This window comes from Perognathus longimembris, chromosome 1, assembly GCF_023159225.1.
Source record: "Perognathus longimembris pacificus isolate PPM17 chromosome 1, ASM2315922v1, whole genome shotgun sequence".
NCBI classification, from domain to species: Eukaryota; Metazoa; Chordata; class Mammalia; order Rodentia; family Heteromyidae; genus Perognathus; species Perognathus longimembris.
The window spans coordinates 120,128,220-120,149,585 of record NC_063161.1 but is presented as its reverse complement, the minus strand read 5'-3'; the positions used below and the strand labels follow the sequence as shown (position 1 = coordinate 120,149,585).

The window sequence follows — 21,366 nt, the reverse complement described above, 5'->3', positions numbered from 1 at the left end:
TGAAGGGTGTCTTACTATACATTTTTTATGTGCTCAATTCTCCCCCCATTGAGGTTGCATCAATTTGTAATCCCAGAAATGATATCAGTGTGATATTTAGTCCCAGAAACAAGCAGTACTTTAATAAAATATTTCATATTTGCTCATTTGTGGTTTGTTTACTTTACTAGGCTTTAAAAATGTTTCAAGTTTTAATGTTTCTAGAATGTGGGTTAGGGACATACTGAATATTCAGGTCCTATGCTGTATTCCTATTATACTTTTTGTCTTTTTCTAATATACATGTTTGAATATTTTTATAGAATTAGTTGTAACATAGATTACAGATAGTTTCCTTAGTATCTACCTTTTGATTTTGGGGTGTGTGTCTGTGTGTGTGTTATATATAACTTCTTAAACATTTATTTAATGGTACTGATTTTATTTCTGTGATTTTTTTCACATGTGTGTTTTTGCATTTCTAGGATTACAAAATAATTTCTTTCATGGTTTCTTTTTTCTAGTGACTAATTTCCATTTAGAATTTACAAAGAAATCCAGCTTTGTGTTTCTGCATATGTGTTTCAACACCATTTGTCAAGTGATTTTACACACTGATATGAAATGCCACCTTTATCATCTTGTATATTCTCAAACGTTTTAGAGCCTTTAAATTTTTAATTTTAAATCTGTTCCATAATGTTTTCCTTACTCTAACTATATTATAGTAGCTGGTACAACCTGTCGGCCTTTCTTTTTTTAAAATTAATTAATTAATTAATTAATTATTTTTTGGCCAGTCCTGGGGCTTGGACTCAGGGCCTGAGCACTGTCCCTGGCTTCTTTTTGCTCAAGGCTAGCACTCTGCCACTTGAGCCACAGCATCACTTCTGGCCATTTTCTGTATATGTGGTGCTGGGGAATTGAACCCAGGGCCTCACATATACGAGGCAAGCACTCTTGCCACTAGGCCATATCCCCAGCCCTGTCGGCCTTTCTTTCTCGGACTTTTTCTAGATATTCTAGCTACTATATATTTTCCACATCTGAGTTGTTTGCTTCATAAGGAGTTGTCAATTTTCTCACCGAAGAAATGTTTCTTAGATTCCTAGTTATTTTATTTTATTTTTTTAAGTTTTTATTATAAAATTGATGTACATAGAGGTTACAGTTTCATACGTTAGGCATTGGATACATTTCTTGTACTCTTTGTTACCTTGTCCCTCATACTCCCCTCCCTCCCCCCCTTTCTCTCCCCCCCCCAGGTGTTCAGTTCACTTACACCAAACAGTTTTGCCTGTATTGCTTTTGTAGTTGTTTCTCTTTTTTTTACCCTGTGTCTCTCAAATTTGGTATTCCCTTTGAATTTCCTACTTCCAATACCCATAAACACTGTTTCCAATATACTCAGATAAGATTACAGCGATAGTGTAAGTACAACCACAGAAAGGTGATACAAGAACATCATCAATAATAAAAGCTACAGATAAACATAGGACGTTGAAAGTAGTTACAACTGTGATATAACAATTGTTTCCACAACATGGAGTTCATTTCTCTTAGCATCATCTTATGTGTTCATAAGGGTATAGCTATTGGGCCTTTTGATGCTCTGTTATGAATTGCCTAAACCTGTACTAATTATTCCCAATTAGGGAGACCATAGAGTCCATGTTTCTTTGGGTCTGGCTCACTTCACTTAGAGTATTATTTTATTTATTTATTTATTTATTTTTGGCCAGTCCTGGGGCTTGGACTCAGGGCCTGAGCACTGTCCCTGGCTTCTTTTTGCTCAAGGCTAGCACTCTGCCACTTGAGCCACAGCACCACTTCTGGCCATTTCCTGTATATGTGGTGCTGGGGAATTGAACCCAGGGCCTCATGAATACGAGGCAGGCACTCTAGCCACTAGGCCATATCCCCAGCCCTAGAGTATTATTATAAATGGAATCTTTCTACTAGATTTTCCAACTGATTTTGTCCCAATTTAAGTTTTGGTTTAAAATTCTATTTAGTACTAATTTTAATAGAACTGTCTCATCAGTTTTCTTACTATTTTAATATTATCCTGATTAGGTTTTTAATTTTTACCTGTCAATATATGATCATGTCATGTGCTAATATTGATAACAACTTCCAGGCAAGATGAAACTGGCCAAGCCTTTCTCTTTAATTGCTTAGGCATGTAGCTGTAGACCCTGGAGGAAGATAAGGAAGTCCTTATCTTGTGGCTGACTTGAACAGGAATTTGTGTGTATGTCTTTCCATAGAGGGGCCCAGCTTTTGCATGATACATACTTCTGCTTTCTGGAACTTTCCTGCTATGCCTTTGCATATGTTCTCCTTTCTTCTATGTGGGAGCCTTCTCCTTATCCTCATGCCCCTTCTCAAATGCCATTCTCATTATGGATTCTTCCTCATGACTCAGGCTATTAGTCATATTCTCTGCTTTCCCACACTGCCCAGCTTATACTTTCATTATTGATAACACACAACATATTGTTTGGTAACCATCTGCCCATCTTTCCTTCCCTCCTTAGGTCATGAACTCCTCCAGATCAGGCCCCATGCTCAAAGTTTGATAAGGAGTAGACCAGTTAAGCAGCTTCCGGGAACATGAATTTAGTAAGGGCCACTAATGTATCAAGTGAAGTTACTCTTTGTCTACCCTCTGGTTTTGCCCCATGGCCTTTAAACTCATCCTAATCTGTCCACTGAGAAAGTATATGCAAATACCAATTTTGTATATACAAATTCAGGCCAAGACACCCTCTGCCCAAGTTCAAGCGAACCTCTGATTTCCTGTTCCTCTAAGTCTGTGGCTGCCTTCAGCTGACCCCTACCCACACCATTATCTATCTCAGCCAATGGCTCTGGAGCTGCCCTCAATTCCACTCTTTCCCATCCCTTACACCACACTGGCAAGGACCATTGGCTTTACCTCCCAAATACATCCAACTATTTCCTACCACCTCCACTACACACTGTAATCCTAGTCCAAGCCTTACTTACTTTTTGCTTAAGTGCTCATAATAATCCTCAAGCGTTAATCCAATGTCTATTCTTTTTTCCATTAGAATGCATTCTTCACACAGTAACTGGCAGGATCTTTTAAAAGGGTAAAATCAGATCATGTCACTTGCTTTATTAAGCCCTTTCATAGTTTCCCATCACAGTTCAAATATAATTTCATCTCCTTATCATATCTTGTAAAATCTGTCTCTTTTCTCTCCTTTAATTCCCCTGGTTACTACCCCTGGCTTATTCTGGCATAAGCCCCAATAACCTCTCTGTCTTTCTGCTGCTGCCTTTGCTTTCCCCCAGTCTTTGCACATGCAGTTCCTTCTCACCAAGCGGAGCTCAGCTCCATTGCTAATCATCTCCATAGTCTCCAGACTATTTCTGGAACCCTTACTTTTGGTCATATCCTCTCTGGTTTATTTTCTTCATTAAATCTACCACTATCTAAAATCCACCTGTAGATTTGTTTGCCCCTCCCTCCACATATACACAAATCTTACGAAAATGCAAACTCTGTATGAACAAGGACATGATTTGTTCTTTGAAATAGTCTCAGTAGCTGGAACTGTCTCAGGGCATATTGGGCCCACGGTTAATACTTGTTGGATCACTCACATAACTCAGGTACAAGATGTGGTTCCTTAATGACAAAAGAGAAACTAGGTTCCCTCTCGTTACTGTGAGCAGAAAGCATCCTGAAATGGAAACACAAATAAACTCTTTTAAAGGTCTACTGAACATTACTGAGCAATTTTTTTATAAACATGTGCAATATTTTCAGTAAAGTAATGGCCACACTACTCAGAGATCACTCAGGGGAAAAGTGCCCTGAATATGGCAGGGAGATGGCCACAACCCCCAAACCATACAATACTGATAAGGTACTGTTTATTGGCATTGGGTGAATTATTCTATGGCTGAAACTTAAACATCTTTAATATGTTCCTTTGCCCAAGAAGTGTGCTGACTTATAAACAAACCACAACTGAAAACGTGTAAGAAAGCAAGTACTCCAGAGGAAAAAAAGCAAATAAATAAATAAATTTTAGTGCATGAAAGTAAAAGGTGAATCAACTTCTGCATGCAATGGTTGTTAAATAATTTCTCTTTACCCTCCTCTCTCTGTATGTGCATGCGTGTATATGTGTACCTATCTATCTATCTATTTATCTATCTATCTACTCTTTTCTTTTTGATCATCCAAAGCATACTTGTTTAAAGTGAAATCCGATAAAAGGCTGCTTGAAATCTTTCAAATTGTGGCCTGTCCTGAGACCATTTCACTCATCTTTATTTTCCCCAAATTATGTCCTTGATAGTAATATTTGGTAAAGATTTGTAAAATAGCAGGGCAGGTTGAGAGTCTTGCATTTTTTTTCCCCTTGGTATTCAAAGGGCTGAGGTATTTGTTCTCTGGCCACAGAATTCTCTGAGGGAACTCTTTCAATCTGGAAAGCACAGTCTGTGCCCTCCAGCCCCTGAAAGAGTTTACAACAGGAAGAATCAGATACACAGAGCTCTGGCTTATGTTTACTTTAACCCAGACCCAGTGAACAATGCAGCTAGACTCCATTACAGCCTTCCCCCGCCCCCCCCCCCCTGCAAGGTTTGGAATCTTTCAAACATCTCTTGGGGTGTACTGAAAATCTCCGTATAGATGCATTTAGTTGTAATTAGATTCAGCCAAGCCCTGGTGACTCTGGTATGTGTGATGTAATTAGTAAAGCAATGAGCTGAAGGCACTTGTGCAGCAGGCTGCAGGCCCCATTTAGGAGGAGGTGAGATGCTGGTAGACTGTAGAGAGGCCATGGAACTATAAACACTGGATGGATTGTCAATGGAAGGGATGTTCTAATTAACACAGAAATGGCTTCCTTCTTTCCTGCAGAGACTTTCTCAGTACCCATTGCCTCTGAAATTGAACCTTTCATGTTTGGGTTCCATCCAAAGTGGAATTCAACTTTCTCTAAGTTGGAGAGGGACATGGATGGAACTTCAGAGCTCTTCCCATATAGGAACTTCTTGTTTATTTGTTTCTTCGTTGAACAAACAGTGTTTACATAATTAATAAATATTCTTTAGAATTAAATCACTTCAAACCAGAAACACCTGGCTGAGTGTTTGGAGGCAGTGGAGGTGGTTGGTGATGATAGTGGTGATTTAACAAATGTGGCAGTAAATCTCTTCTGCTGTAAAGATGTTGCCAAGAAATGGTTGTTTGGGGTAAGACTGCATGCAGTAAGCAAAATAATGGTTCCCCAAAGATGTCCATATTCCATTTGTGAGAAACTAGGAATATGTTATCCAGGTGGGAGAGAGAAATTAAGGTTGTACATGGAATTACAGAGCTAATCATTTGACCTTCAGTTAGGCGAAGATCTTGGATTATGCTTTAGGACAAGAGAAGAAGCCAAAGTTGGCAGTGGCAAATAGTTGGACAGGAAACTGGGGTGGATGGAAGAAAGATGTGTTTGAAGAGAACATGGTGAGGCAAAGAGAGTTGCCACTGATGGCAATAGGTCACCCATGGAAAGGCTATGGTACAGGACCCAGGTCTGACTTCCAGTTCTGGTTCTATTACACCAGGCAATTACTTCTCAGAGCATTTTTTTTTCACTTGTGAAAGGGGAGGCTTATTCCTGACTCAAGTGAGAAGCAGGCAGCAGCTTTTGTAAGCTGGAATTTTGGACGTGGTATGATGTCCAGGTGAGACTTAAGCCTCTCAAACAGGCTGCTTAAACAACTCTTCCCTTTTCCCAAGACTGCCTTGAATTCTGTGTGCTGACATATAGTCAAGGGCAGCCTTGGAGCCACCAGGTCTGGCTCATAGCTACCACCACCTAAAGTTTGGGTGAAAACCTCAAATCTGATTTTGTTGGCTGCTTTGGGCATGCTTCCCACAGGATTTTGCATGGTTGGCTTATTTGTGAAATCAGCAGAAAATCTATTCCAGCTGGGACACATCAACTCCCCGTAGCCAGAGCACATGAGCACATGAGCTCTGCAGAGGAGAGCCTTGTTTCCCGGTTTAGCTGTTGGCTGAAGGTCTCAATCTCAGGTAGGAATCCAGGCAGGTATATCTCGATGCAGCTGGACACAGAGAGAAGACCACCTTTGGTTTACCATATTCCATGGAGAGAAATGGGAATAGCTTTCTAGATATGGATGACTGTAGAGATGAAGACACAAGAGTGGTGGTGATAGAAATTCTGAAGGCATCTAGTTCTACAGCCTGGTGTAATACACCTTACTCTAGTCAGCATGACTTTTCTTCCTCTTCTTCTCTTGTATCAAAGCTTGTTTCAGATGAGGACCTTTGGACTTTTGCCTGCTGTATAGTATGTACTGCCTCATCCCCCGCTTTGGGTCTTGGCTTGAACATTGTTCCATAGACACATAGCCCTGGGCCACCAGCTAATAGTGTCCAGAAAGTTTTACATTCTTCTGGGTCTCTACAGATATTCTTATTTCTTTATTTCATTTTGACCTTGTCTATCCTGCTCAGTGCCAGCATAGCCCAGAGCTTGGACTGAACTTGAATGTTGGAGATGTTCAGTGCATGTTTTTGGAACAAATGCCTGACTAATGACGCACTAGAGCTCTCCACAGAGAGCACACGGATATCATCATAGACAATTCCAGTCAACTCCGGGAGGTATATTTTGTTGTCTTTGTTTTACAGATATGTCAACAAAGGCCCAGAGGGGCTGAGTGACTTACTCAAGGCTCCCCAGCTGGTAAATCGGAGACTGAATTAGAACCAATGTGCCAAATAGTTGCAACATTCAAGAGTGGTAGCTCACAACTAACTCTGGGTATGAGGCTTACACCACAGTAAAAAGATCTGTGGTTTGAAGTCCAGAGTGACCTTCAGACTAGTCTCTTCAAGTAGTACTTCTATAAAATGCACTGGAATTTTCTAGAGACTTTACTTGGAGATTGTGATTCAGCTGATATGTGTTGGTGTCTGTAGAGAGAAAGAGGCCCCCATCATTGCTACTGGTAGCAACACTTTCAGAGCCAATCTTTAGCAGGTCCTGTGACTTGAGAATTGGGTCAGCAATTTACAAAATGAGGCACACCAGAGAGACGTGGTAAATCTTGTGGTCAAATCATTGGCTTCAGCTGGCCAAAGAGAACACCGCTGTCCTCCTCCTTCTCTGGAAGAAGTGGATGGTAACCCTGTCGGGCTTGAGTCTGGAAACTGGGGTCCAGCATGTGTGTCTCAACTGTGATTTGGTTTCCATTTGGGTACACTTGGCTCAAGACCAGTGGAAGGGCTGAGCTAATGGCAGAAAATAATCTCTTCAGAAGTAAGTGTTTTCTGAGCTTTCATATACCCATTGGGTTGGATTCCATTCCTGGACCCCAAGTGCAAGTGTTCCAACTCTAAACTGCACAAAAGAGGCCTGATGGAGGTTCTAAGTATGTTTCTAAGAGTGTCTAACACTTGCTGGAATTTTGTCCATGTTAGAAAACAAGGGCAGAATATCTTCTCTGTTTGTAGTAGATGGTTGTTGTTACTTAGACAAAATGTTTCCCAAATATAAAGGGAATAGGTTTTCAGGAGGATAATGAGTCCCAGTGTTTGACAACATTGGTCATAGGTAAGAAAGATATTCTTTTTCTGTTTTAATCTACCACTTAATTTATAGGAAATTCTCAGCAGGTCTTAATTCTTTTACATTTCCTAATATTTTTTGTAAAGGAGAGACAACAAATAATAATATCAAGCCAGAACTTAGTAATATTTTGTTTTCTCCTAAGGACTTTTTTTTGGTGTGTGGTTACCTTTTACCTAGGGAAAATGCTATAGATTTTATATTTAAGATAAGTAAGATAATTAAGATAATGATATCAATCTTGCTTTAATGTAAGTTTATATCATGTAAGATGATTTTAAAAGTAACAAATGAAATATAGGTTGAATGCAGATATAATAGAAATTGAAAAGATGAAAATGAGTGCACGTCAGAAAATCACCTTCTTAAGGAATGCAAATGGGTGTAGCTTGACTTTTACCCATGGGAAGAAGCAAAGGCTGCTGACAGCCATCTGGCTACACTCTGTCCAGTCAGAGCAGTTCTACCTGGCTGTTTCTGGCCTAGTAGTCCTGCCAGGGTCAGCAGGTAGGTGATGAGAAGAATATTAATCCCACAGAAAAACTATTAATCCCTGCATCTAAGTCCCCATCGTGGGTTGGGAAAGGCCTTTGAGCCTTTTTCTATTTATGGAGACTTTTGGAGGGTGGGGGTGGGAGGTGGATCAACAATGTGACTATTAGAAAGTTCCTTACCACCTCTTCACATAAAGCTTGTGAAGAGGTTAGTTGTTGTTTTTATATATCCCTTCCTAGAGATATGTCATCACCTCCTAGACTCTTCTGTAGCTCTTAAAATGATATCATCACTTCAGTATAGTTCATTTTCTTTATAAGTCATGTTTCCATGATTTTGTGCTAAGTGATGCTCTCTGCATCATCAGATCTGCTCCATGGTGATGGCATATGACATGGAAAATTATTTCAAGTATTTCAATGGGCCTACTCCTAAGAGTCCTTGTGTGTTGGTTGCTGGTGGATTGCTTCAGTGGCTCAGAGACAGTCTGAAGGCTCTCAGCTGGGACATACCCTGGCCCTGCTGCTCGTTTTCTCAGATTGGAGGCAGTTACTTCTCTCTTTAACTTGTTTTCCTCCTTTGAATGGCAGAAAAATAGTTTATTTAGTGTTGACTTATTTTATGTAAGTGCTCTATTCCTAAAGACCTAGCATATTTCAGAATATACATAAGTAAGTGAATAGAAATTTACCTAGAAGAACACAAGGTAACAGGCTTTTCCTTTATTTGGATAGCTTTGTATTTTTTTTCACATTTGTAATGTTGTATCTTTCTGAAGCTAAACTTCCTGATTTGAATTTTCCAAACTTACATGTGTTTGATTTAGAATCCTGTGAGCATTATTTAGATTTTGAGAGCCTAGTATCTTTTTCAGTCTTCTAGCTCTGTAGTTTATTTTATTTTATTATTATTATTATTATTATTATTATTATTTTTTGCCAATCCTGGGGCTTCAAATCAGGGCCTGGGCACTATCCCTGAGCTTCTTTTGCTCAAGGCTAGCACGCTACCACTTAAGCCACAGCACCACTTCTGGATTTTTCTGTTTATGTGGTACTGAAGAATCCAACCCAGGGCTTCATGCATGCTAGGCAAGTATTCTACCACTAAGCCACATTCCCATCCCCTAAAAACAATTTTAAAGCAACTTAAAATGTTTATTACAATGGGCTATTTCTTTTCTTTTTTTTTTTTTGGCCAGTCCTGGGGCTTGAACTCAGGGCCTGAGCACTGTCCCTGGCTTCTTTTTGCTCAAGGCTAGCACTCTGCCACTTGAGCCACAGCGCCACTTCTGGCCATTTTCTGTATATGTGGTGCTGGGGAATCGACAATGGGCTATTTCTAACCAACTTCTTCATTCAGAAAAGAGCACCCAGCTCAGACAGTTTTTAATCTGCATTCATAAACCCTTTGTAGCAAGCATGACACCGAATATACTAGAGAGGTAGGGTGGAGCTGGGGAGAGGAGGAAGAGAGATAGACAGAGAGGGATACAGCTGGCATCCAGCAGTGAAATAGTTAACCTGCCTTTCCTTTAAGAGACCCAGCTTGAGGCTATCCTGTGTGAGGTGGTAATAAATCCAAGCCAGCCTTGCAATGTGGAAACTGAAGCTTGCCTCTTTAATCAGATATTTCAGTCACTCGGCCTAAACCCAAGACTAAAATATTCATACTTGGAACTGTTTTATAGCCATGTCATGAAATGTAGCTGAGATATTCATATTCAGTGACCATTGTCAGTTGTAGAACGTAATACTCTTATAAAGATTCTCTCCTAGTCTTGCCCCCCGTCCCCCGCCACTGCCCTCGTTCAAACACTCAAAAACATAAGGTGCTCAGTGGGAAGTGGGCTGAGAGCCCTCTTCCCTGACACCACATTAGCTTCAGGTAGGCTGCTAAGCACCACCATGAGCTGTGGCTGCTGGGCTTTCCTACTGCACAGAAGCAATATCTGTGTCCCCAACAAGAAGAAATATAATTATAGGATAGTAAAGCAAAAAAAAAAAAATCCAGATAGGGTTATCATCAGGTAGAGGGAACACTTATGACTTACAGGAGGGAGTAATTGGGCAGCTAAGTCTTGGAATATATCCAAGGCTCTGGTGCAAAACTCTATGCCTAATTGTTTTAGCAAACTTCTAGTTATTTGAATTGTGCCTGGCTTTATGGGCGGGAGAGGCTATCTTTTTATGTGACCCCCCCACCCCCTTCAAGCCATGCTGTCATAACATGGGAACTAGATTACTTCATTCTGCTCCTGGGAAAAGGAGCTGACTTTGGGGATTTTAAATAAATGCATTAAATATGTTGATTATCAAAGGGAAATAGTGGAGAAAAGTAAACAAACTCTTACAAGATCTTGGCTGCAGTACAGGGGCCAAGTTTAAATCATTGCTTTCAACCATGTTTGATGTAGCAAAAGACTTCCATTGTTCTCTTCTATTTCACTCAGGTAGGAGGGGTATACTCTTCTTTCAGGAGTTCTCTGAGGCCTTCTCTTCTTCCTGTTTTTTTTTTTTTTTTGTTTTAATGTAAATGACAGTGTAAGAAGTGTGGTAACTTTTCTCCCAATGCATACCAGACTGCAGCTTTATGGTGGAGTTTTGCTTTAAAAAATATAAATTACATCTATGTAAACATTTTTTTCAACAATGTTAAGATAGATATTCCTCTGCATAGGTAAGAATAAAGTGACAGTCTTCTGAGAGGTAAGTTTATCAAAATATATAAAATAATTTAAAAATACACATAACCTTTGATTTAATCATCCCCTCTTTGGGAACCTATCCAAAGGAAATAATCTAAAAAATAAGTAGACAAAGACTGATGTATCAAGATGCTATCGCGCATTGTTTATCTTAGTGAAAAACTAAAAAACTCCTCAATTACTACCATATGGGAAATAATTGATTACATTAACTTTGGCCTAGCTCTACAAAGATGCCCTCCTTGGATGTTAATAATAAACAATTCCACCAAAGACACATCCATGAAAGAGATAATTGCTAAGCCAGACTTCATTAAAATGACAAAACTTCTGTTCTGCGAAAAGAAACCTTAAGATACTGTTCTGTGAAAGGAAACCTTAAGACCAAGAGAAGACAAGCCACAGGTAGGAAAAAATTATTTGCAAATGATACAGCTGATAACAGATTGTTATTCAAAATCTACAAAGAACTCCCAACATGTAACTATGTGAAATATGTAACTATGTGAACTATGTGAAAATAACTTTTAAAAATGGACTAAAGAACTTAATACCTCACCTGATAATATGTACAGATGATAACCATATGGAAATGTGTTCCAAATCATGTATCATCGGGGGAAAAAGCAAATTAAACTAACAATGTGATACCACATTTACCTAGGAGAATAGTCCAACTTCAGAAGACCATCCCCAACAAATGCTCACAAGTAGAGAAACAGGAACTCTCATTCATTGCTTCTGAGAGTGCAAAAGGACACAGCTACTTTGGAAGACAGTTCAGCAGTTTGTTTAAAAACAACAACAAAAACTAAAGAGTCTCTTACCATATGATCCATCATTTGAGCTCCTTGGAATCAATTCAAAGGAGCTGAAAATTTAGTTCTACACAGAAACCTGAACTGCCAAGGAGGGCATCGTTGTAGGGCTAGACAAGTATTGATATAATCAATTCTTTCCCATATGGTAAGCTCTGAGCACTGAGCTTAATAACAGGTCATATATAATTGCCAACACTTGAAAATGATTAAGATGTATTTCTGTAGGTGAATGCATAAATAAATGGGGTTCCATTTGGACCACTATGTGATGTTATTCAATGCTACAAAGACCATGAGCCATCAAGGTGTGAAAAGACATGAAAGTTCCTTAAATGAATGTTACAAAGTGAAAGAAGCCAGTCTGAAAGGTTGGATACTATATGATTCCAATTACATGACATTCTGAAAAAGACAAAATTGTGGAGACAGTAAAAATATTACTAGTTTCCACTGGTTGGTTGTGGGCAGGGAGGAAGTGTTTACAGGGGTAAATAGATGGCCCACAGAGGATTTTGAGGTCACTGGAACTACCTTCTGTGTCTATGGTATCTCTGTTCCTGCAAGTGGGGATACATGGCATACATGTGCATAAACCACACTGAGTCTAACACCAAGAACGAATCCTGATGTGAACTCTAAACTTTGGATGATTGTGCTAAGTCACTGTAGCTTTCTCAGTTGTAACAAAGGTAATACTCAGGTGAAAATAACAATAATGATAAACCACTTATTTCCACAACTTGGAGTTCATTTTGCTTAGCATCATCTTATGTGTTCATATGGACATAGCTATTGAGCTGTTGTGATCCTCTGCTAGGATTATCCTAGATGTGTACTAATTATTCTCAATGAGGGAGACCACAGAGTCTATATTTCTTTGGGTCTGGCTCACTTCACTTAGTATCATTGTTATTTTCAACATACCATGTGAAATTATGCTCTTTTTCTTTTGTCTTTCTTTCTTGTGGTTTTACCCCTGATATCACTGCAATTGATTTTGGTAACCTGAATATTGTATATATATATGTATTGAAACTAGGGAAGGAAAAGGAAATACCAAAACTGAGAGACAAAGGATACAAAGACAAACCAATGCAACAGCGATACTTACAAAACTATATGGTGGTGCTCGCTTCGGCAGCACATATACTAAAATTGGAACGATACAGAGAAGATTAGCATGGCCCCTGCGCAAGGATGACATGCAAATTCATGAAGCGTTCCATATTTTTTATTTTCTGAAGACTCCCTCTTGACTGAGAAATGGATATTTGAGTACAAGATGTTCTGACCCTAGCAATTAATTTGTAAACATAAGGTTATTATTTCTTTTGAAATTTCCACATCTTTCTGCATTTTTAAAAATAAAACTTGAAAAGAAAAAAAAACTATATGGTGTAAACCAACTGTACAACTCATGGTAGGGAGGGAAGTGGGGAGAGGGGAAGGTGGGGAGGGATGAGGGAGGAGGTAACAAGTTGAAAAAGAAATATATGCACTGCCTTACATATGAAACTGTAAACCCTCTGTACATAACTTTGACAATAAAGAAATGAAAAATAAAAAACAAGTAATATGTAAAAAAAGAGGTAATACTCAGATGGGGAAGGTTGGTAAAGAAGGAAGCTGTGTGCCCAGAGCATAGACTGGAAATCTTTGTACTTTTCTTTGTAAATTTGCTACAGACATAAGACTACTTAAAGTCTCTAATCAAGAAAAATGGACATAGGAATGTTCAAGTTATCATAGAGAAAAAAAAGAAGGAAATGAGAGCATAGTTTTGCGGCAATGACAGCTTTGTAAAGCAGCATAGGAGAAATGCTCAAAGTCACTTCTGCTGGGTGGAGTTATGGTTAATGACTTTCCATATTTTGTGAAGTTTTCAAAATTGCGTCTGTACATTTTTTTAAATGATGAAAACAGCCCCCAAAACAACATGAGGTGAGAAGCACTGGACAATCTTCAGCCTATGAAGGTTGAGGACCTCAAAGGATGCAGGAATAGAGCAGAGTGAACATCCTTGTGTTAGTGCTCTTGTTTGCTTGGGGAACAATGTGCTGCTTGTGGCCACTTCTGTTGAGAGAAGAGGTAAAAAGAAGTGTTTATCCAGGTTTTAATCCCCTTGGCTAATCCCCAGACTTTTCTTGTGGCTTTACTAGGACTCTTTTCACTAAGTGGGTGGATTTATACTTGTTTATGTTTGTATGTTGTACTTGGATTATGCCTTAATGTGTCACTGGGATGACAAAGGAGCTCACAACAGCAAGCAGGCAAGCTTCCCTGTTTTTAATTGAAAGCACATTCCAGCACTTTATTTTATCTGTAACACATAGAGCTGCTTAGAACAAAGCGTTGCCCCTAAGACATGGTCCCCAAGAGTCTTTAATAAGGACCAGACCCCTGTGAAGGTATTAATTAAATATTTTTAAAAGAATTGCTTTAGCTGGCTTGGGCATTTTTATGAGACAAGGGAGTATATTCAAAGCCAGGGCTGTTTCTGTAACAGGAATCTATTTTGAAGGAACTATTCTTGGGTGGGACGCCATGGGTACCAGGCTGTCAAACTTCAGGGCCAACTTGATGTCAAAAACAGACATCCTGAGGGGTTTAGGCAATCTTTCAGTTAGGTACTTGCTGTGGAATTTGGACATAATTTTTAAGTTTGGCTTTAGAATCGTGGTAGTCTGTGAGTGAGACATGTTTTCTTACAGTAGTCCTATGAAAGAACTTTGACAAGACCATTACACAGAAAAAGGAAATATGTGATTTGTCAAGGTCACAAAATTTGATGGAGGAACTAAGACAAAAATTCATTTTAAAGTCCATCTGTCCTTTGTTTCCTTCATCCATCCATCTTTCTATCCATCCTTCTATCAGATATTTATATTTCTGAAGATTATAACCTTTCTAAGGAAATACTAAAAGGATAAGCTCTAGGGAAGATCCTAATTCAATTGAACATTCTTATTAATTGTGACATGGTAAACAAAAATCCCCAATAAACGTAGAGTGAAAGGTTTATGTTTGGGTCCTTGTTCTTTCACTTTCAGATTTCTATAGCATTGAGATAGTCACTCTATGGGATAATTTCCTAGTCTTCAAAATTAGGACTGTTCTAATTGTGCTGAGTAGTTGTTCAGGTTGAATTGGATTATACCAGTTGACTAAGGATTAGGGAGAGTCATCTTCCAGTGCCCTGCAATAATTTAAAGTATTCAGTAATTTAAGTTCAATGGTTTCATAGAGAACTTCCCCTGTGTTTCAGTCACTTTGCATTCCTTTCATAAAATAGAGGAAAGCTTTATGTTGATTCATAGTTTAAGGAATTTTATTTTATGGTTGCCTGGTTCCATTGCTGTGGGGCTGAGGCAAGGCTCAAATCTCATGGCATAAGGGCATGGTAGAGGAAAGCTTCTCACCTCATAGTCACCAGGAAGATGGGGGGCGGAGGGAGGGAGGGGTAGAGACAAGATATACTCTTCAAAGTCTTGACCTCTGTGACCTATTACTCCAATAAGTTTCCACCTTCCACAACTCCCACCATCTTCCAACAGTCAAGTCAATTATGAATCCATTAATGAATTAATCCATTCACTATGTTAGAGCCCTCATGATCCAACCACCTCACCAAAGCCCCACATCTAAACATTGCCTTGGATACCAAGCCTTTACCACATGAGCCTTCTGGAGATGCCCAAACCACCAGACCATTCAGGCTAATGATAGTCCAGGTGACAACTCAAGTGGAGACATTTCTGGAATCATATATATTTCTCATTCAGAAATGAATGAGCTATAGGTGCCCCTTCAGGAAGTGATCATGCTCCAGTGAGCATCAGGTGGATGGCAGGTCATGACTGATGATAATAATGTGACGTCTTCCAGAATTCACTTACTCCAGAGCACAGCATCTCACTTTCCAGTTTGACTTGCCTATCATGTGGACCTTAGTGCATTTCCCCTGCTTGCAAACTCCGCCTCTGCTCATGTTCCCAGACTTCTTTCCCATATGTCACATTGCCCTATATATAAACCTTTGAATCCCTAAGTAAAATTGTGGTAGTTGGAGACCTAGGACTGACCTTACAAAAGGGTGGGCTTTCCAATGTGCCTGCCTTTCTTGCTCCTGCCTGCTTCTCCTATGAATCTGTAGAAACCTTCAAGCCTTCTCTTATTACCATCTTTGTCTCTAACTCAAGACTTTCATCATTTTCTTCTTTCCTCATATCCCAAACCATTTCTCAGGTCCTCTATGACTGCTAATCCTCAGAGCTTTTTACTGGATGGTGTTCTATAGAATAGCTTTTAAGAACTTGAAGTCACTGGGTTTGAATCTGCCCTATCTGGGTGAAAGGCCTGTGGCAAAGAGAAAGGAGGGAATGTAAGGAATAGCTCAATTCCTCTCACCTTCTCTCTCAGCTTTTGATCACCTCTCCCTGGTCCTTAGACCATCATCCCCAGAATGAAGACAATAGTTGTGTATTTCTCAGTGGTTGTTGGCTGGATTAAATGACTCAGTACACACAAAACACTGAGCGTGGTGTCTGACCCACAAGCTGCTGCTGTTACTTATTGTGACTGCTACTACAGATAATTGGAAGCAGAATGAGTTGAGATGGAATATTGTGTATTGGAAACAGCATATCTAGCTTTGAATTTCAGCTTTTGCTTTAGTGTGTTTAGAAATTAATCTCTCTGAACCTCAGTTTCCTCATGCTTATAGTAGACATAATAGTCACTTCTGCACAGGGCTGTGAGGAAATATGTATCTGAGACAATGTTGGTCACAAACTGAACCCTGGGGGTTTCTGCTTTCTGGTGGAGTCTGCCTCTCCCAGCACACGCAGTGGGATGTGTGTAAGGCAACCAGATGAGGACTAAAGTCTGGGAATATTGTGTACTTGAACTAACAATGACTCACAACATGTCTGTGCAGATTGCTAAGAGTCTAGCATTTGCAGAAGTAGGGGAGATGGTGGGTTGGGGTGGGACATGAGCAGTGAGCCATAGGCATATTATGTCCCTGGGACTGTAAACATAGCCCTGTCTGTAATCTAAAAGTGCTTGGCTGAAAGGGCTGTCCAAGTCTGTTGTCCATTATTTGGTTTGTGCCTAGCTCCTCCAAGGAAGTGCTCAGGGAGATGCCTTGATTTATCTGAGAGCTGTCCCTGGCTGCAGCCAGCAGCAAGCAATCTTGGTGGCTGCCTTGGTAGAGTATACCACTGCTCCTTTTTCGAAAAGTGGCTGTGCTTACTCCAGAGAGAAACGGGTCTGGGATGTTCCAGGTACCGCTCAAATCAGCAAGAGAACTTGTTCAGTCACTAGATCTGTGCCAGATTTGTCCAAATCCCTTAGGTAAGCAAGCCCAATCCCCTGACCAGGCTTGATCAGAATGAACTTTGGTCCCTTGTCTCATTCACAGTGCACATGGCAAATTCTTCCTCAGGGCCAGCATATGTCTCCCCTCCTGTCACCCCACCCTCTCTTGTCTGCCATTGTCTTGGGCTTCAAATTAATCTCTCTGAACCAACCTGTAGCTCTTGGGTCTCCGTGTCTACTTTGTCTTTTTGATCAGGATTAATGCCTGATACTGTGCTGAAACTCGGTAGGGTCTCTTGGATCCCAGCCTGGATTTTGAGGCTCCTTCTGCTAACTTCCTCCCAGATTTCTCTAACTACAACAGCACCCAGACACTGTGACTTTTCGTTATAAGAATGATATTTGTAATGGGTCAGACAGGATGGAGCCCTTGCCCTCACCCCACAGCAAAAGCCTGTGGCAGCCGCAGGTGGTGGCGTCATAACAGCTTAGGATCCAAGAGATTCATTCCAGCCGCCAAAGCGCTAAGCTTTCTCTGTGATCACACATTCTTGCATCAGCCAGAGCTCACGCATGCTTCTGCAGACCCTCGGCCAGAGGCATGTGGCCATCAGTGACTTAGGGGAGCAGGCCAAGGCTGGCCCAATAAGGGGCAGGGGCAGAAGGGCCTGATTATGAGCAAGATGAGATGCATTGGAAACGAATGACAAGAAACTGTATGTCGGAAATCAGAACAGCTGTGGGCTCCTCGGCGTGGCAGATGGGTATGCGGGGAATGCTATGCAGCTTTAATCACATTTAACACGCCTGTCAGGGAATTGGGTCCATCTTGATATTAATTCGGGTTAGAGAGATTGTTTATTTGACAGAGTTAGGCTGTCCCCTGCTTGCTGTACCCAGCATGGGTAGAAAGAAAGCGATTCCTGTCTTGTTTCTGGTGGAGAGCAGCTAGTTCGCTTGGTGAGTTTGAGAAGGCAGCAGGTTCACTCTGGGGTTGGGTGTCAGGTGAATGGGGCGGGGGGGGGGGGGGGGGACGAGGGGGCGGGGGGCAAGCTCTGGAAACCATCAGCCCCAGCCTGGAGGGCAAGGGACTGAGTTCTCCCAGAGTTGGTGTCCCAGACCTGATTTTATAATCACTGTGAGATCACCTGTGTGCGTGTTGATTGTGTGCTTAAATTCTGAACTTTCTAATGCTTCTATCAATGGGAGATTCCGAAAAACATAGGAAAACAGGCCAACTTCCATTCTGGGCCAAACCAGCACATAGTTTCTGTTCAGCAGTGCCAAACAAAATCTAGTGTGCTACCTCTCAGACCAGAGAGGTAGCATGATGCAATGAGGAGAGGACTAGGAGAGTAGAGGAGGCTCCAGTCATTTATTTCTTTATTCACTCATGCAGGCAATGGCATGGAAGCCACCTTTGAAAGGCACTGTGTTCCTGGAGCCACACAGCCCAAGAGCCAGTGCTCATGGCAGCTGACTCCACTCTGAGTGCCACAGTCTGTATTTCACAAATGAAAGAGCGGAGACACAAAATGGTTAATGACTTGTCCAGGGGCAGGCAGCTAAGGGGACAGAAGCCAGCATTCAAAATCTATGACTCTTGTCAATCTCATATTGTTCTTGTGAATAAGGTGGTATGATGGGAAATGGCCTTAGATTTCTGTGCCTTAGTTTCCTTACCTGTAAAGTAGAGGCAATGCCAGTTATTTTCTTGGTGAAAGTGATGAAGTAAACACTTGGGAAACTCTAAAGCATCATTCTTCTATGGTATTGTTAGGAAAGAAGTGCCGGGTGCAGGTTTCTCACACCTGCAATCCACGTTACTCAAGAGGGTGAGATTTGAGGATAGCAGTTCGAATCCAGAATGAGCAGGGAAGTCTGTGAGAGTCTTATCTCCAATTAACCACCAAAGATCAAGAAGTAGAAGTATGGCTAGAGTGCCATTGTTGAGCAAACATGCTCTGGGACAGCACTCAGGCACTGAATTAAAAGAAAGAAGAAGTAAACATTTGCATGCTATTTCAGTTACTAAGGCTGTGTAACAAATCACCCCTGATACTTACTGGCTTGAAAGGATGACAACGTATGCCCACACAGCTACAAACTGGACAAGAATCTTTAGAGAAAGAGTGTCTGTTCCACTTAGTGTTAGTTGGAGCAACTTAAAGGCTGGCTGCTAAAATTATCCCAGGGCTGGCTCACTCAATGGTTTGTTGGCTGTCAATGGAACACCTACACATGCTTTCTCCTGGTGGTCTCTATGTGCTTCCAACATCATGGTCGATATGTATAAAATAGGAGAGATGGGTGAAGAAAACAGAAGAAGGGAGAGAGAATGAGAGGAGAGAGAGAATGAATGGTTGAATGAATGTGAAAAGAAGAAAGAGCTATTACCCTGTCCTCCGACTTGATTCAAAGAGAGGGAACCAAGTCCCTGCCTCTTAGAGAGAGGAACATTCAAATCATGCTCTAAGAACATGCAGAAATAAGCTTTGAAAAATACACTCTGCCATATGGACCTTTGCAGTACACTCATCTGGCCTTTCCTGGACTGGAGCTTCCCACAGGCCAAAGCAAACAATACTAAAGTATTCATGCCCACTGTCCTCACTCAGCGATAGGTAGAACTCACTAAGTTCTGCATAACCTCATCTCTAAAACCCAGTCTCCTCAGCATTTTCCAACTTCTGAAACTTACATATACCTTGTAGTCTGAGAATTCTGTCTGGGAATTCTAATGCATTTTTTTCCATTTACCCTTCCTGCTCCTCACACCCCAAAATGTCATTAATTAGCTTGTACATCTTACAACCACTGGTGATATAATGTGTACTCAGAGTATTCACTTTTTTATTTGCACATTTAACAAATATTTGAGCATCATCATTGTGGGTAGTTGAGCTGGATCTAGGAGGTGAGGAACAAGCTGAGATCAAAAGGATTAGCTCAAGATGCCAACAGGTGACTTTGGAGTGCTATGAGGACTCAGAGATTGGGAGGCTTCCTTCAGATCAGCAGGGCCAGTGGGTATAGGCACTCACCAATGTGGATCCTGGATTAAGAAATTTCCTCCTCCCTGGCATTATGGCACATTCCTGTCATCCCAGTTACTAGGGGACTGAATATGAGGCAGGAAGAAAACTCTGTGATGGCCGGCACCTTCAGATATTTCACATCAATATATATCCAGCACTAGGTCTCTGTAATAGTGTAGGCATTTAAGAAGCACTCATTAGATGCATAAGAAGGTTTCATGTTAAATGCATAAGAATGCCCTCTTCCTTTGAGCATTTCTCCTGGAGCCCATCAATTTCCCATCTTTTTTTTTTTTTTTTTTTGCCAGTGCTGGTGCTTGAACTCAGGGCCTAAGCACTGTCCCTGGCTTCTTTTTGCTCAAGGCTAGCACTTTACCACTTGAGCCGCAGTGCCACATCTGCCTTTTTCTATATATGTGGTGCTGAGGAATCAAACCCAGGGATTCATGTATAAGAGGCAAGCACTCTTGCCACTAGGCCATATTCCCAGCCCCCATTTCCCCTGTCTTATAGTTACTCAAATGGAGCTGATTTTCTGCCTTCACCCCTAATCTACCTGGAGGAATTTCATGGGCCAGCATATGGCAGTTATCTGGGCAGGCGTAAGCACCTGGGCACTGTCTGAATGAAGCTTTCTAAGCCTCCTGTGGGTTTGTTTATCTTTGCTCACCAACAGACTAAAGGTTTTTCTTGCTCCCAGGTCCCCAATGTAATGGTGTCATGGCTCATCAGAAGCGCTAGGATCTGTGTGTCACATTATCTTTTGCAACTCCTGAGTCACAAATGTTGTATAATGGTCATTTTCCAACAAGTTAAAGCAAGTAGGAAGAGTTGTTTACTGATTCTCTTAAACAAATTTCTTCAAATGTAGAGCACCTGTTTCAGACTTGACCTGGTGTGTTTATTTAGAAAGCAGATCTCTGGGCTTCTATTCCAGATTTAGTGCATCTCAATTCCTGAGATGATGTCAAGGAAACTAGTGTTTGCAAAAGTGTTTAAGAAGCAAATAGTCCTCTGCCTACAATCTGATAATTGTCTTATCCAAGTGCAATTGTTAAGGAGCGTAAATGTTGGAGTTAGTGAGCTGGTTTTAAATACATACTTTGTGACCTCTGACTGTTAGTTGTCCTTTCTGATCTTTGCTTATAGACTACATACAATCACACTATTGAGAAGCAACCTATATAAGCAATAACACTACCTTTCCCAAGTACCATGAATTAAATCATGGCTGGTCAATATAATTTATCCATTCTTGCCTATAAAATGTGAATAGGGGGGAGGTACTGCCGATTGCTTACCAATAGTCATTCCTCTTTTTCTTCCCCAGTTGAAGATCTGAAATAGCAGAAAGATCAGCTCCT

At 40.8% G+C, this 21,366-nt stretch overlaps 1 non-coding gene across 1 annotated transcript; it reads left to right on the top strand.

Moving 5' to 3' along the window:
* The first annotated feature begins 12,770 nt into the window (after positions 1-12,770).
* Positions 12,771-12,877, top strand: LOC125341951. The gene has a single exon (XR_007209113.1). It is a non-coding gene; the product is annotated as a U6 spliceosomal RNA (small nuclear RNA).
* The last annotated feature ends 8,489 nt before the right edge of the window (positions 12,878-21,366 follow it).